The sequence below is a fragment of the Dromiciops gliroides genome, chromosome 4 (genome assembly GCF_019393635.1).
Source record: "Dromiciops gliroides isolate mDroGli1 chromosome 4, mDroGli1.pri, whole genome shotgun sequence".
Taxonomy (NCBI): Eukaryota; Metazoa; Chordata; class Mammalia; order Microbiotheria; family Microbiotheriidae; genus Dromiciops; species Dromiciops gliroides.
Window position 1 is genome coordinate 125,404,824 of NC_057864.1, and position 15,451 is coordinate 125,420,274.

The 15,451-nt window shown below is 37.5% G+C and overlaps 1 protein-coding gene across 1 annotated transcript in view; it reads left to right on the forward strand.

The window, feature by feature from the left end:
* Positions 1-15,451, forward strand: part of DISP1 (dispatched RND transporter family member 1) — a 154,001-nt gene that overhangs the window by 15,332 nt on the left and 123,218 nt on the right. The window contains exon 2 of the mRNA XM_043964541.1: positions 9,193-9,231. The gene's annotated coding sequence lies outside the window, so the exon portion shown is untranslated. The remainder of the gene's footprint in view (positions 1-9,192; positions 9,232-15,451) is intronic.

The following is a 15,451-nucleotide window of genomic DNA, read 5'->3' on the forward strand; positions in this document are numbered from 1 at the left end:
GTAATGCTTAATGATGTAAGCTACATACTGATTAAGGATAGATCACCTGGTTTCACTTTTGGAGGCATCAGTAACAACATCATGACTTTTGCCCCTCCTCAGAGGCTTTTTCTGGGAAAATCATCTGGCTTTATTTATTCTCTCCCAGCCAGAGGTTTTAGATTTTGTGCCTGGAAACAATTCATGGTTTGCCATCAATATTTAAATAGAGAATATTTACTCAGGACAGTAATGAACACAGAGGTAGTTAGAATTCTGTCCTCCAAGTGAAGCAGTAGGAAATAGATTTCATCTCTACATAAGTGCCATTTCTTAACCCTTTGTCCAATAATGATCTTGTCTCAAAACCTGGAAGCTCTGGCCACCAGTAGAATAAATCTTGGGAAAGATCCAGAAGCCTTAATTCACTGGGATGCTACATATTCTATAGCATGTATCAGTGCTGCATGCTCCTCTGCCAAAGGCTCCACCTGTTCACTCTCACTGGAGCCTGATCCTCTTATTTCCTGCTTTGGCTCAGAAGTCCTACATCTTGCTGAGAGGCAGCCTTTGCTTCCCCAAACTTCTTCCTTGTTCTCTTTCTTAGCATTACTGGCTCCATGCCCCCTACCCCCATAACATTTCTTTTAGGCATTTCTGGCCTTTTTTTTTTGTAGTGGGGCTGGCACATCCTTCTCTCCCCCCCCCCCCCCCCCCCCCCCCCCCCCCCCCCCCCCCCCCCCCCCCCCGTCCCTTCACAAAAGGGCAGGGAAAAGAGCAGCCATTTGTCTGCTGCAATCACAGACCCATTATTCAACTTTCATACCATTAAACCTTAGCTGTTCGGTTTCTATTCCTTTTTTGACCTCACCATGTCTTTCCAATCCTCAGTACTTTGTCAGGCAACACCCCTGGTCTGGCTTCACTCTCCTCCCTTCCCAATTTCAACCCCTTAATCAGTCTGTTCAACTCCCTACTCTCCCTCTGCTGTCTCCAGTCCCTTGGTCCTTTGCTCTATCAATGTTCATAACTTGCCAAACCCCAACCCTGGATTACTCCTACTACCTACCTCCTCTACTCCTACTTATTTGCGATTTGAACAGAATTGGAGGAAGTCCTGCAACTGTGATGACTGGGTCCACTACCATTTTATACTGGTTAATTTCATCTGAGCCCGTATTGACAATGACACATTAAAGTGACCTATTAAAGAGAAGTAGACTTTATTTGGTATGTTGGAAAAACACATGTGAACTTCTTAGACAGATGTCAGTCCTAGAAATTTTCATGATGGAACTTATTTTTTTTTTAAAAAGTCTGACATTCATTTATCTGTCCATAATCTATCATTCTTATGCCTCAATCCTCTAAGATCTATTCTCTCTGCCCTCCTTTTGACCTCTAAACCCTCCACCTGTTAGTATTTCCTCAAGTTACTATCCTTGTTCTGACTTCTCTTTCTTTTCTTCTTAATTTCAACTCTATAGTTAACCAACTATAGAGTTTTATACCAGTGAATCCCTCAAACTTTTATTCTTTTATAATTTATTCCTTGATAAATCCTGGTCCTGGCATACTTAACCATCTACTTGCTCAGTTTTAGGCAGCTAGGTGGCATGGAGGTTAGAGTACTGGACCTGGAGTCAGGAAGACCTAAGTTAAATCTAGTTTCAGACACCTATCAGCTGTATTATCTCCAAGCAAGTCACTTACCTGCCTCAGTTCCTTATTTGCAAAAAGAGGATAGTAATAGCACCTATCTCTCAGGGTTATTATGAGGATAAAATGAGATAACATTTATAAAGCGCTATATAAATGTTAGCTATTGTTATTGCTGTTATTATTGTTATTTATTTGCTGCTGAATAGAGCTAGAGGAAATCACACTGACTAGGTACTGACTAGGTACACCACAAATTTATGTTATCTAACTACAATAAGGTACCCACTATAGCAAGACAGTCCTTTTATTCTTTTCTATCTTGTTCCTTACAGAAGCTATTCCAAATCATTTTTTTTCATCCTTAAGCTTGCTAGGGTACTCCTTCCTACCACCTTCTTAGCTGAGATCCACTCCTCATACTTTACTGCAAAAACAAAGTTCATTATCTGAGAGTTTGTCTTCTTCCCATCTCCTCTCAGCTCCTTTATATCAGCCTCTGGGATTGTCTCCTTTACTCCTTTTCCTCACTGTTTCTCTTCCTTTTTTTTTACCCTGTTGCCGGGATTTTTCATCCTGGGATTTCTTTCAGGTAGTGATTGTTAGACTTTTTCAATTTCTATTTTACCTTCTAGTTTTAAAACTTCACAGCAATTTTCTTTAATAATTTCTTCAATTTTAGTGTCTAGTTTATTTTTTAAAAATCGTAACTGTCAGGCAGTCCATCAGTTCTTATATTGTCTCTCCCCAATCTGTTTTCCAGGTCAGTTTTTTTTAATGACACATTTCACATTCTCTTCTATTTTTTTTTATTCTTTTGATTTAGTTTTATTATTTCTTGGTGTCTTATGAAGTCATTCACTTCCTCTTATCCAACTCTAATTTTTAAGGAGGTATTTTCTTCTATAAGTTTTTGGATATATTTTTCTAATTGGTTGACTATCTTTTCATCATTTTCTTGGTTTTCTTGCATTACTCTTATTTTTTCCTAATTTTTACTTAGCCTCTCTTATTTGGTTTTTAAAGTCCATTTTAAGCTCTTCCAAGAACTCTTTTTGGGATTCTGACTATTTTACATTTTTCTTTGGAGCTTTAGAAGTAGCTGTTTTGACTTCAATGTCTTTTTCTGAGTTTGAACCCAGATCTCTATCACCATAGTAGCTACATATGGTCAGGTTCTTTCTCTTTTGCTTACTAATTTTAAGCAGCTTGTTTCTTGGCTGTGAACTTTATGTTAGAATTGGTCTTTAACCCCAAAGTGTGGGGGATAATATTTCAGTCTTCTGGTTTTTTTGTGCTCTTGTTTTCTGAGCTTTATCTGGGGACCTGATCTCATATACTCCTTTCCACCATTGGGCCAAGACCATGGCCCCCAGAAACTCTGTAACTACAAATGTTCTAACTCCCTGTGGTTTCTCCAGAGGCTGCAAGCTTCTGCTCACCTCTCTGCTCTGGAATTGACTCTGCTCTCCTGTGAGTGATCACAACCAGCAGAGTCGCTGCCCCTCAGCAACGTCACTAACCAGCATGTTCTCACTCCTCCTTGCTCACAGCGATAGCACAGGACTGTATCTTGTCAGTGCACCTGAGTCCCATGCCCAGTATTAGCAGAGGGCCCTGCAACTTTACCCTAATTAGATGTTTAGCCCCCACATTGTCCACGGGGCAGAAGGTGTTGCCTGACACATCTGTCCTCAGGGCTTGTTGTTTGTTGAGTCAGTGGTATCTGATCCTGGGTATCTAAACTTCACTTGGGCCACACCACCACCCCGGGAGGTCAGGTCTCACCTAACATCCTTCCAGGTTGTCTTAGGCTGGACAGTTGCTCTCCCCTGACTTGTAATACTTTCTGTAGCTCTAAAGTTCACTGTGAATCATTATTTTAAAGTATTTTGTGGGAAATTAGGGAGAACTAGATAATTTCCTGCCTTATTCCACTATCTTTCCAGGATACTCTCTATTCCTTTCCCCTTGCTTTCTCTTTCAGCAAATTGGTTTCACAGTCATCTCCCTCTCCCTAGCTTCAGTCTCTCCCTTTTCACTGTTTCTTCCTTGCTATGAACATATCTAGATCTCCATCCTTTAAACAAACAAAAACTTTTACTAGATATACCATCCATGCTATTTAGCTATATCTTTTCTGCCTTTCTCAGCAAATTTTCTTGAAAAACCCATTTGCACTAGATGCCTCCACTTCTACAGAGTAGGTCAAAAGTTACAAAGTCGTGAAGGGGTTTCAATATTTAATAACTCCTTTATTTTTTTAATTTACAATGCCATAGTGTCATATACAGTATAGGAAATAAATATATATATTTGTGTGTATATCTATATCTATCTATCTCTATCCATATCTCTATCTCTATCTCTTTATCTCATATATATAGGAAATAAAGAAAAAAAAATATATATATTTTAGTGAGGCAATTGGGGTTAAGTGACTTGCCCAGGGTCACACAGCTAGTAAGTGTTAAGTGTCTGAGGCCGGATTTGAACTCAGGTACTCCTGACTCCAGGGCCGGTGCTCTGTGCCACCTAGCTGCCCCAAGAAAAAATAATTTTTAGAAAGGTATTAAAACATGAGACCCCTTGATGACTTTTGGCCCACCCTATATCACTCTTATATCAACCCTTTGCAATCTAGCTTATAGTCTCATCAACTCAATTGAAGCTTCTTTAAAGTTACTTACCAGTGATCTCTTAATTGCCTCTTGTCAATCTCATCCTTTTTGATCTCTTCAGCATTTGATGTTCTTCACCATCTCTACCTCATAGATGTTCATTTCTCTCTAAGTTTTCATTTCACCTCTCTCTACTGGTTCTCTTCCTTCCTGTCTGACCACTCTTTCCAGGATTCATCCATGTCATTCCCTCAAACTTTGGGTATGTTTCCAAGGCTTTTAACTCAGCTTTCTTCTCTTTCCTTACTGTCTTACTTGGTGACCTCATCAGATTCATGGGTTGAATTAGCATCTCAGTGCAGATGATGATGTAGATCCATATATCTAGGCATCTCATACTCAACATGTTTAAAACATAACTCATTATTTTTTTCTTCCAAACTCACTTCTCTTGCAGACTTCCATATTAGGGTTGGGGATACCACCATTATCTCAGCAGCCCAGGTTTGCAACTTTAACATATTCTTTCACTCCTCACTTTCACCCCACATATTCAGCTGCCAAATCTTGTCATTTAATTTCTAATAGACTATTGCAGTAATTTCCTTTTTGGCTCTTCGTACTCATGCCTATCCTTGACTGTTCTCCAAACAACCATCAAACTGATTTTCCTGAGATATAATTTCTAACCATGGCACACACACCCTGCTTCTACCACTACTCAATAAATTCCAGTGACTCACTATGACCTCAAGTATCATATATAAATCCTTCTGTTTGACATCTTAATTTCATTATAACTTGGCCCCTTTTTACCTTTGCAGTCTTCTTAGGTGTGATTCCCCTCTATGTACTCTGCAGTACAGCCATGCTGACTTACTTAATGTTACACACACACACACACACACACACGCACACGCACACGCACACGCACACGCACACGTACACATGCAAACATCTCCTTTCTACCTGATTTTTCACTACATGTTCTTCTCCCATGCCTGGAACGTACTCTTTCCTCACCTCTGCTTGGAATCCCCTGCTTTCCTTTAAGACTTAAGTGCTCTGGGAAAGCTTTCCACTTTTCTTCTCCCTCAGTACACTCACTCCCTTCCCAATTTACCTTGTATTTATTTTGTATATATAATGTATACATTTATATATATATGTATACACACATATTCTCTAATCTGTTAGAATGTAAGCTCCTTGAGAGTAGGGACTGATTGATTTTTGTCTCTTCATTGCTTAACTGGGTGCCTAGCACATAGCATCCTTAATAAATGCTATTGATCGATTGATTAGAAATAGCTTAGATCTGTTTATTTTCCATCAAGTTAATACATTTAGTTTAATGTTTGGCATTTTTCATTTGAAAGTGCAATAAGACTTATGATTCTAAGAGAAGGCTAAAATTTTGTACCTGGAGAGTAACCTCTTGGTGTCTCAAAGAAGAAAATATTAGCTTAAGGTAAACTGTTATTGAGATACAGTCATGTGTTAAAAATATTTTGATTAGGGGTAGCTAGGTGTTGCAGTGGATGAAGCACTGGCCCGGATTCAGGAAGACCTGAGTTCAAATCTGGCCTCAGACACTTGACACTAGCTATGTGACCCAGGGCAAGTCACTTAACCCTCATTGCCCCACAAAAGCAAAGCAAAACAAAACAAAACAAAGAATCCCCCCCAAAACAAAAAGAAACCAAAAAAATTTCTGATGTTTTTAGAGCCAGTATAAAACAAATATATGTATGTGTGTGTGCATACATATATGACATATATGTGCATATATATAAACATGAAAATAAATATTGATGCTGAAAATATTCGTAAGTACCTTTATAAACTGCTCTTGATTGGAATCTTGATTAACAGGGAGAAAAGGCAAAAAGAACAGACTGGAAAGCTTTTCAAAATCTAATGGTGGGGGGGCAGCTAGGTGGTGCAGGGGCAGCTAGGTGGTGTAGTGGATAGAGCACTGGCCCTGGAGTCAGGAGTATCTGAGTTCAAATCCGGCCTCAGACACTTAACACTTACTAGCTGTGTGACCCTGGGCAAGTCACTTGACCCCAATTGCCTCACCAAAAAAAAAAAAAAAACAAACCCTAAAAAAAAAAAATCTAATGGTGGGAAGATTTTATTTAGGAGTTTTAAAAGTTGTCTATTTTCAATAGCCTAAGAAGCAATTAAAATATACTTGCCTGAGTTAATGTATTGTCTTGGACTTTGTCCCAGTGTATGAAAATACTTAAGAAATATGTAGTTTAATTATGGTCATAAACTCCAAGAGAAGAAGGGTGGAATAGCAGATACAACACTAGCTTTGAAGTTGGGAAGACTAGTGATGAATCTGCATTTAAATCTTGCTTCTCCTATATCCTGGCTATATGACCTTGGGCAAATCATTTAAATATTCAGTGATCCATTACAAGAATCCAAGGCAACATGGGAAATGCTCTGCCATTTTAGGTATCAGTTGCTCTATTTTGGGGAAAAAATATAGATGTGACTACCCAATGTGAATCCTGCAAAGCTTTCATACACCAAGGGGGAGTATTCTCAAAGTCGGCCTACTAATGCATATTTCCTTTCTTTTCCTCTCCTCTCCTCTCCTCTCCTCTCCTCTCCTCTCCTCTCCTCTCCTCTCCTCTCCTCTCCTCTCCTCTCCTCTCCTCTCCTCTCCTCTCCTCTCCTCTCCTCTCCTCTCCTCTCCTCTCCTCTCCTCTCCTCTCCTCTCCTCTCCTCTCCTCTCCTCTCCTGTGATTTTATAAATAACAGAAGTTCCCAGTGAGTACTTCCCTCTACCAATGGGGATCTGCATTTCCTCTATAACATATAATCTCAGAGAGTTGTTTGATAGTAATATACATAATCATGATAAAAAATATTTTCTGAAATAAATGTTGTTTTCCATCATAATCCTCAAAAAAAAAACCCCACAAAACAATCAGTGACCCAGGTGATGCTCTCAGATGATATAGATCAGCATATCTGATCAATATGATCTGAAGTCGTAGATGAAATTTTCATCTCTCCGTGAATTCCCCACATTGATTGAAATCATCCTCTCTTCTGTCCCCTCCACCAAAAACACAAACAAAAACCTTTAAACTTGGTTCTCCTGCTGAGCAAGAGAGCAAGATTAAATTCCGAAATTATATCCTCTTTGCAAAGGGTCAGTACTTTACCCTGCTTTAAGGTATGAGTATCTGGCAGGAGCACTTGGAAATTTAGTATTGGTTTCTGTAGACTAAACAGAGCTTTTGTATTAATAAGTCTCTTCAAATGGCAATTCTCTTCTTTTTAACACCCTACAAAGGTTTTTGTTTAGAATCTTAGGTTACTATACTCCATTGATTAGTAAAGATTAAAAAGTCTGTTGTATAAACGAGTTAGGTTAGTGAAATTTTAAATTCCAGATAGTTTAATTATTTTAAAATTTGAACAGAATTTTATTTTTACATTCTTTTTGAGTTATTTTTAAACTGTAAAGTTGGTATATTATCTTAACCAAATTAAATTATCTGTGCTCATATAATAGAGACAAAACATGGATAATGCAAAATCTTATTTAAGTAATCTATCATTTGTCAAATTGTTTGCATTTCATTACATTTCCTGTTGGAGGTTTTAAGGAACAGTGAAGTAACTCCAGAATTGGAAGCTGGATAGAGCAGGTAGTCTTTAAACTTCTAACTAGATTATTTGCTTCTTGCTAACCTGGTAATTGACTCTATAGTCATCAATGGATTCTACTCATTAAAATAATAGCAGCACCATTTTTTAAGGCAAAGTAACTATATTACAAAAAGAGAAAAAAGAGGAATGAGGAGAAAGAGTGGGTTTTGTGTGCTACTAAAAGAATGCTCCAAATGGTATATGGATAAATCCAATTTTATCAAAGTATGCCATAATCTAAGCTATCTAACATTTCCATTAATGAGTTATCTAAATTGCAAAGGTTTGGGGATATTCGAGGGCACTTTTTCGGCTCTTTTAGGCACTAATACTTTTTTTAGCCACCCTTTTATGCATTAGTACTTTTTTATTATTTCTCAACTTGACATTGAAATTTGCCTTACTTTCCTTCATTCTTTTCATTCTTTTTCTTTTCTTTTCTTTTCGGGTGGAACAGTGAGGGTTAAGTGACTTGCCCAGGGTCACACAGCTAGTATGTATCAAGTGTCTGAGATTGGATTTGAACTCAGGCCCTCCTGAATCTAGGGCAAGTGCTTTATCCACTGCACCACCTAGCTGGCCCTACTTTCCTTCTTTCTTAAAGTATACCAAGGTCATCAGACTATTACTTCAGGGCCAGATTTAGCCTGCTAATACCTGTTTTTGTACACTGGAGAACTAAGAATAGTTTTTACATTTTAAAATATGATAAAATTTTATTTAAAAATGGGAAAAACCATTCTTAGTTATTGGACACAAACAGGTGTCTGGCTTTGGCCCACAGGTTGTAGTTTGCTTATCTGTGCATTCTACCGATCATGATTTAACCCTTGTTGATAGCTTGGGTTATCATAAGTCCTATTTAAGTTTGATCTGTTAATAATGATAATGATATTACTAACAATATCATCACTACATATTGTTACAATATTGTGATACATTGATGCCCTTGGGGCTTGTTGAAATTTGTAGTGCTGTTTGCACTGATGCAAAATGGATTGAAGTTGGTATTATTTGAATTCCTTTATCTGACTTGTGCCTTGACGGAGCCCTCCCCCTTTTGAATCCACTTTACACTTGCTGTGGACTTGGGGATTCTATGACCAAGCTTGCTAAATAGTGTGAGAAATAAGAATAAACAGACTTTGAACTAAAGCCTGAAGAGTAGTCCTATGAGTAAAGTATATAAGCTTTTTAGCATGTGGATATTACGAGCTATGTTTGACTGCTCAGATGGATTTTTATTTACTTTCAGGTTCTTTGCTGTGTCCTGATAGGTGTGACTGCCAGATAGGTGAGTCCTAGATTAATGAAATGTTACTATAAATCTATTACGAACTATAATGGAAGTATTTTCATTATTTCTTAATATTTATTTGTCTTCTAAGATTTTACTGTAATGTTTTAGATTAACTGGTCATTCTAACACAATATTGTTTAGATAATTTAAAAAACTCAGATGGGTTGTAATAAAGCTCATGACCTCCTCAAAATACACATTCTATTTATTTTTTAAATCTGTAGGTCGTAACTCTCTTGTTAATGTCATTAAAGGGTCTCTACTGTTTTTCATTAAAAAAAGATTTTTGGATTTAATCCATGTTAAATGTCAAAGGACTTTGATGGAACATAAATTTGGAGATGTCACTAATTTTTTTTTTAAGTGAGGCAATTGGGGTTAAGTGACTTGCCCAGGGTCACACAGCTAGCAAATGTTAAGTGTCTGAGGCTGGATTTGAACTCAGGTACTCCTGACTCCAGGGCCGGTGCTCTATCCACTGCACCACCTAGCTGCCCCAGTTTCACTAATCTTAATCTTTTTTTCATTACTTATCTCATGGAATTTCCACTAATATTAAATTAAGGTTTCCCAGCCTAAATTTTGTGATACTCTGGGATGATTCTAGTCTCTGTATTTAAAGAGATGTAGGGTAAAATTCTTAATATGCTCTCACTACAAAATTCATTTTATTTCACTTTAATTGAATTTAATTTGAAAAATACATTCCTTTTATACTTTTGAAGGAGTGTGAAAGTATGGCAAAGCAATCAGTATTTCTGGCCATGATGTTTCTATATACAATAAAATAATAACTGTTACTTTTTAAAAGCCCCCCCACCTAGTGTATACTCTGAATATTATTTTACAGATGGGGAAACAGAGGCTCAGAGAAGTTAAGTATCTTGTTAGTGGTCTTAGGTCCATAGGCTTTAGAGATGGGAAGGATATTAGGGATCATAGAATCCAAAACCTTTATTTTATAGATCAGAAAATAGAAGCACCCAAAATGAAGTAACTTGTTAAAGGTCACCTAGGTTGGAAATCACAAAGCAGGATTTGAATTTAAACCTCTCATTTTTAAATCCCATGTGCTTCCTTATACCACACATGACTCTGAATAATTGTTATGCTGTGGCTTGGGACAGAGAACAGAAGATTATATCTAATTGGGTTTATAACTGGATTATAGAGGTCACATGTAATTATCCAAATCAGATTCCCTAAAGGTTTTCTGCCTCTGTACTACTGTTAAGTGAATCTTCTTCTACTGCTTAATATCACTTAAAGATATTTCATCTTTTCCTTCTAGTAGAAGTGGGGGGGGGCACTTTTCTATGGGACATCACTAACAGAGAGTTAAATTTAGGGTTGGTTGTGGATTTTTAAAAAATCACAGCAACTGTCAATGTCCCTCTTATCTAATTTTTAGCCTAAGAATTTTTTTTTTTACAGGAAACATTTCATTGGTATAGGGACTCCAATAACCCACCCTTCCCCCCCACCAAAGTCACACCATTTTAAAAAATAGACTTTTGTTGACATCTTTTGTTTTTCACATTGCCTGCTTTTCTCCTCATAACCATCCCTTTGACCCTTCTGGAGAGCTATCCTTTACAAAAAAAGATTTTTTTTAAAAAGAGGAGGAAGAGTAAAAAAAAAACCTTTAATCAAAAGAACCTGACATTATATGCAATTTCTAATGCTAGTGGGGACCCCTGTCCCTTGTAAAGCTGTGTGAAGGGGTTCTCATATTTCTTCTTTGGGGCAAGGTTTGTTCTTTATAATTTCTCATCATTCTTTTTTGTTTTGCTTTTTACATTTACATTTTTGTAGTCATTGTGTCTATTGTTTTCCTAGTTCTATTTACTTCATTTTGCATTAGTTCATATAGGTCTTTCCATACTTCTCTGTATCCATTTTTTCCCCAGCACCCTAATATTCTATTACATTCACGTGCTGAAATTTGTTTAGCCACAGTCTATGGACATCTACTTTGTTTCCAATTCTTTGCTACTACAAAAAAAAATATATATATATATATATATTTTTACATATAAGGTATTTTATTTTTTCCGTTACATGTAAAGATAGTTCTCAACTTCTGTTTATACAAGCTTTACAATTTCAGATTTTTCTCCCTCCCTCCCCTCCCTCCCCCCTCCCCTAGACAGCAGGTAATCTGATATAGGTTATATCTATATATCTATATACATATAGATAGATATATATATATACACATAATAACATTAATCCTATTTCTGCATTGATCCTGTTACAAGAGAAAAAATCAGAGCAGTGATGCAAAACCTCAAAATAGAAAAAAAAAAAAAACAGCACCCAAAACAAAAGAAATAGTATGGTTCAATCAGCATCTATACTCCACAGTTCTTTTTTTTTTCCTTGGATTTGGAGATCCTCTTCTGTCATGAGTTCCCTGTAACTCTTCTGTACCATTGCATTGGTGAGAAGAATATAGTCCATCACAGTAGGTCAACACTCAATGTTGATGATACTGTGTACAATGTTCTTCTGGTTCTGCTCATCTCACTCATCATCAGCTCACGTAAGACCCTCCAGGTTTCTCTGAACTCCTCCTGCTCATCATTTCTTACAGCACAATAGTATTCCATTGTATTCATATACCACAACTTGCCCAGCCATTCCCCAATTGATGGGCACCCCCTCAACTTCCAATTCCTTGCTACCACGTAAAGAGCAGCTATAAATATTTTACAAAAATATTTTAATGAATACTTTGACATACATAGAGTCTTGCTTTTTGTCAGCCTCCCTGGGTTTATGCCTAGCAGTAGAATCTCTAGGTGTAAGTTTAAGGACATTTTAGCTACTTTATTTACATAATTCCAAATTTCTTTCTAGAATGGTTGTACAAAATTCTTTCTCAGAAAGGTTACAGCTCTGCCAACAATGCATCACTATGCCTACCTTTACATAACCCCATTAATATTGATTTTTCCCTTATTATCATCTTTGTCAATTTGCTGGGTGAAAGTAAAAACTTCGCAGTTGCTTTGCTTTGCATTTCTCTTACTCTTAGTGGTTTGAGGCATTCATTCACATGGTTGTTACTTCACATATTCTTTGGAAAACTGTTCATATCATTTGATCACCTATTTATTGGAGAGTGGGAAAGTTCACATTAATACAAATCATTACTTGCACCGCAAGACTTACAGTCTTAGAGACTTAACCTGTGTCAGGGAGAAGTTAAGTGATTTTTCCTAAAGTCACACATCCAGACTGTATGTCAGAGGGGTATTTGGACCTAAGTCTGACTCCAAGGCTGACTGTCTTTCCATTTTACCATACTGCCTAAGAACAAGGAAGTGGAAACTCTATTCAATAAATATAGAAAACAATAAAAAGTTAACTCTAGTTCTATATTGTATTAGTTAAGGAAGATAGGAAGGTGAAAAGGAAAATAATGGGAAAATGAAGTTCAGAGGGCAAAAGCAAGAGTACACAGAAAAGGAAATGCTGAAAGACAAACACGATAGTTGGGGGAGAGAGAGAGAGAGAGAAAATAAGAATATCAAGAATGACCAACAAGGAAACATATTCTCACTTTGTAGTCTTTTCAGAAATTACTAATAAAAAGACATCTAGCCAAAGTTCTGAGTTATGTTCATTCTTATTGGAATAAATATGGCTATTATTTCTTGGTAATTCTTTCAAGGGTAGTTGAAATTAACTTGAGGAATGGAAAGCCTCCGGCTTTTCCTTAGGTGTGTATAGCTGCATATGGATCTTTTGAAAGCAGGGAGCTGATCTTAACAGGAGATAATAATTTTTAAATTAGCAGAGGATGTTTTCTTTCCTTTTTAAAAATTTTCCTTGAGGTACCAGAAATGAAACTTACAAAACTGGTGTCTTTGCTCTTTTCTCCACTCATCTTCTAGATAGTCTTTTAAGCACAGGGTAGATTAAGTGATACAGAAATGTACAGCAAACAATGAAGTTTGCTGTACTATATCAAAATATTTTTAATATAATTAGATTTACACTTAAAGGTAAAAGCGCCTACACTACCTTCCATAGATTTAGACCTAGAAGAGACCTTAAAGAATATCTGTTCATTTTACAGAAGAGGGAAACAAGGCACAAAAAGGATAAATAATCTGCCCAAAGTCATAACTAATTGGTAGGAAGTGATAGAGTTGGGACTTAAAAGCAGATCTTACAAATTCATTCCCTTTCCACTAATCAATCAGTCAATTAACAAGCATTTATTAATTACTTAGTATGTGTCGGACACTGCTAAATAGTGGGGGTATAAAGAAAGAAAAAACTTTTTCCTCGAGGAGTTTACATTCGAAAGAGGGAAACAGCATATAAATATAAAGGTATGTTAAGGATACATACAGAGTAGAAAGAAGGTTGTTAATGGCTTCTACACTTGTAGGAATATATATAAGAGGGGTGGTATGGAGGTGGTGACAGTGAGAGATTATGACTTTGGTTTTGAATTTGTTGAGTTTGAGACTTCATAGAACATCTAGTTCTATATCTAATGTTGGGCATTTGTGGGCACAATGTTGGCAATGTGAGGCTAGTGTTAGATGCACAGATCCTCGGAATCATCTGCATAGAGATGATAATTGAAGTCACAGGAGCTAAGGAGATTGTCAAGTACAGAGAGAGAGAAAAAGAAGGGGACTCAAGACTGAGCGTTGGAGTTAATAAGTATGACATGTATGAAGATCCAGTAAAAGAGATTAAGAAGGAGTATTTGAACAGGTAGTAGGAAGACCAAAAGAGAGTGATGTCGCAAAAATCTGGTGATGGGGCAGTAACCAGTAGGATAAGGTGATCAGTAGTGTCAGATGCAGCAGAGAGAGTCAAGGATGAAGATTAAAAAAAAAAAACCTTTAGATTTTGAAATTAAGAAATAATTCGTAACTTTGGAAAGAACAATTTCTGATGAATGAATCCTGATTGCAGAGAGTTCAGAAAAGAGTGAGAAGAAAGGAAATGGAGACTGATTAGGCAACTTTTTAGGAGGTTGGTCAGAGAAAGGAAGTAGAGATACAGGAAGCAGGGGTGGTGGGACTAAGTGAAGTTTTTGAGGCTGTGGAGACAGGGGTCTTTTTTGTTTGTTTTTTGTAGTCAGCAGGGAGAAAGTGAGTAGGGAGAGAGGAAGGATGATATTGGGGTCACTCTGCTGGAGAAGACAGGAGGAGGGTGGTATCAAGGGCACAAATAGAAGGATTGACCTTGGCAAAGAGAAGGGCCATCTCCATCAGTTTTTCTGGTAAAGAGGTGAGGTCCTCATCTTTAGCCTCCTTAGCTTTCTTTAAGACAACTGAGTCACCCTATCTCCTCTGGAAAGCCTTTCCTGCCTCCCCTTAGTGCTCTTTCCTCCCGGGGTTACATGGGGTTTTCAAGGAGGACTAGTACCTCTGGTGTGAGGGCTTGCTGAGGCCTTTTCAGGATGCCATGTCCACCTTTGTTTTCTATATGGAACTCAACTCTCACCTGTGGCTCCAAGAAGCTGTAGCATGTCCAGCAGCTCCAACCTGGTAAATCGTCAGAGCAGACAGACTAAACCAGGTTGAGGGTAATGGATGGGCCGCAAACCCATCTGTGAGTTAGGGAGTTGACTATCCATAGCATGTGAAAACGCCCCCCAGTAGAATAGGCAGATAAGAACAATTTGTGCCAGTGTCCAGGAAGGTGGCTAAAGCAGTTGCTATGGAGTACTTAGAGCTTGGTCAGACATTGAAGACTACAAGGTCATTCACTGCACCCTAGGCCATCATCAGTCATCCTGACTTTTATTTTGCCATTGAATTTTGATGACTCTGCAAAACTCTGTCCCACTTAAATCCAATTCATGACAAATCAAGCCGTCACCCCACGATGTCATTGACCCTCTTCAAAAACAAAAGACAAACATCTCTTTCCTCAGAATATCATCATCATCATTCTCCTCATCAGCATAACTAATGCACATACCAATTTAAGGTTTGCAAAATGCTTTATATGTATCATCTCATTCGATCCTCACAATAACATTATGAGGTAAGTCCTGTTATTATTGCATTTTACCAGTGAGGAAACTGAACTTGTGAGAGGGTAAATGACTTGTCACGGGTGACATAACTGGTAAGGGTGTCTGAAATAGGATTCACATTCTTCCTGACTCTAACTATTGCACTTGTCTTCCAGAAATTCTTATGTTTTTATATTTTACCACCCCGAGTTTAACATA